Source organism: Ailuropoda melanoleuca, chromosome 9 (genome assembly GCF_002007445.2).
Source record: "Ailuropoda melanoleuca isolate Jingjing chromosome 9, ASM200744v2, whole genome shotgun sequence".
NCBI lineage: Eukaryota > Metazoa > Chordata > Mammalia > Carnivora > Ursidae > Ailuropoda > Ailuropoda melanoleuca.
In genome coordinates, this window is record NC_048226.1 from 1,397,270 (window position 1) to 1,399,126 (window position 1,857).

The window sequence follows — 1,857 nt, forward strand, 5'->3', positions numbered from 1 at the left end:
ACCCTGGGCTTTAGGAGGACACCGAGGCAAGCTTTGGGTTGGCCGGTCCTGGCATATCTCTAACCACCGGCAACCACGCTGTCCCCTCGCTCAGACCCTGTCTCCCTTCCCACCCCTCCCGGGGGCACTGACCTCCCGGTCAGAGTGGTCACCACGTCATCAGGGCCACTAGGGGGGGCTCGCACTCTGGGTCGGGCTGCTCCAGGAGGGCTGGAGAGTGGCTGGCATCACCGTAGCTACGAGCCTTTCACTCAGAGCGCAGGGGGCCCCTGAAAGAGAAGAGGACAGACCACGGCCAGTTACTTCCCAGGACGCCCAGCCCCAGACGTGATCAGGGCCAGCAGGAAGGACCGGCAGGTGGGGGGGGGGCTCCTCCCAGGGCACCGCGATGGGGCCCAAACACTTTATTCTTTCCTTCTTTCTTTTACAAATTATAGTGTCTTGTTTTTTTTCATAAAATATACATAACATAAAATTTGCCATAGTCCCCATTGTTACATGTCCAGTTCAGTGGCCCTAAGGACACTCACACGGTTGTACAACCATCCCCACCATCCGTGTTTTCCTCTTACAAACCTGAAACTCAGTCCCATTCCACAGCCAGGCCCTGGCCCACCAGCTCCTTTCTGTCTCTCTGAACTTGACTCCTCCTGGGACCTCCAGGAGCCGAATCCTACAGAATTTGTCCTTCGGGGACCGGGTTGCTTCACTGGGCCTGGTGTCCTCCAGGCCCATCCATGTCATAGCCGGTGTCAGGAGCTCCTTCCTTTCCTTGTCAAGGCTGAGCAGTATTCCAGTGTGTGTGTGCCACGTTTCTCTATCTGTCCATCGACAGATGGTCACTTGAGTTGTCTCCGGGCTATTGTGGACAACGCTGCTATGAGTGTTTGTGTGCGAATACCTCCCTGAGACCCTGCTTCAATTCCTTTGGGTATATATATATCCAGCAGCCAAACTGCTGGATCAGTGTTATCCTATTTTTAGTTTTGTGAGGACTAAAATTTTTAAAGATTTTATTTATTTGAGAGAGAGAACAGGAGCAGGGGGCAGGGCAGAAGTAGAGACGGAAACAGATTCCTGCTGAGTGGGGAGCCTGACGCAGGGCTCCATCCAAGGACCCTGACGCAGGGCTCCATCCAAGGACCCTGAGATCATGACCTGAGCTGAAGTCAGACAGTTAACCAAACGAGCCATCCAGGTGCCCCGAGGACTAAATTTAACATTTTTGTACAAATAATACTTGTACACAGTTTAAAATTCAAAGAGCACAGGGAGCAAACAGTGAAAACTTCCCCCATCCACAGTAATCCAGCTCGTATGGGGGGAGACCGCTACCATTAGGAATGCCTCGTACACCCTTCTGATCTGAAGGTATATTCTGTGCACATACACAGACATTTATCTACTTGTTATTTATACAAATAACATGTATGTCTGTTATTTACACAAATGCAAGTCTGTTATACAAACTGTTCCCCATCATCCATTTTTCACATAATCGATCTTGGAGAGTATTGCCTATTGATACAAAGAAAGTTGCTTTTTCTTCTTCGTAGCCATATTATGTTTTATTGTATGGATATATCATAGTATATTTTACCATTCTTCTGTTGATTAGACATTTAGGTGATTTCTCATCTTTTGTTCATCATGCAACAACGTGTCGTTCTGCACGTGCATGAGGACATCTGTAGATTAAATTCCGTCAGGTGCACTTGCCATCCCTAAGGATACATCCATTTTAATTCCAATAGGAATTATTCTCTCTAGAAGTCTGTGCCTACGTAAGCTTCTACTGTTGTCCTGCAACCTTGAAAACTCTTATCAAGTTTTTCAATTCTTGCCAATTTGGGGGAA

At 48.1% G+C, this 1,857-nt stretch overlaps 1 protein-coding gene across 1 annotated transcript in view; it reads right to left on the reverse strand.

The window, feature by feature from the left end:
* Window positions 1-220, reverse strand: part of CTXND1 (cortexin domain containing 1) — a 4,014-nt gene extending 3,794 nt beyond the window's left edge. The window contains exon 1 of the mRNA XM_034667787.1: window positions 133-220. The gene's annotated coding sequence lies outside the window, so the exon portion shown is untranslated. The remainder of the gene's footprint in view (window positions 1-132) is intronic.
* Window positions 221-1,857: the final 1,637 nt, after the last annotated feature.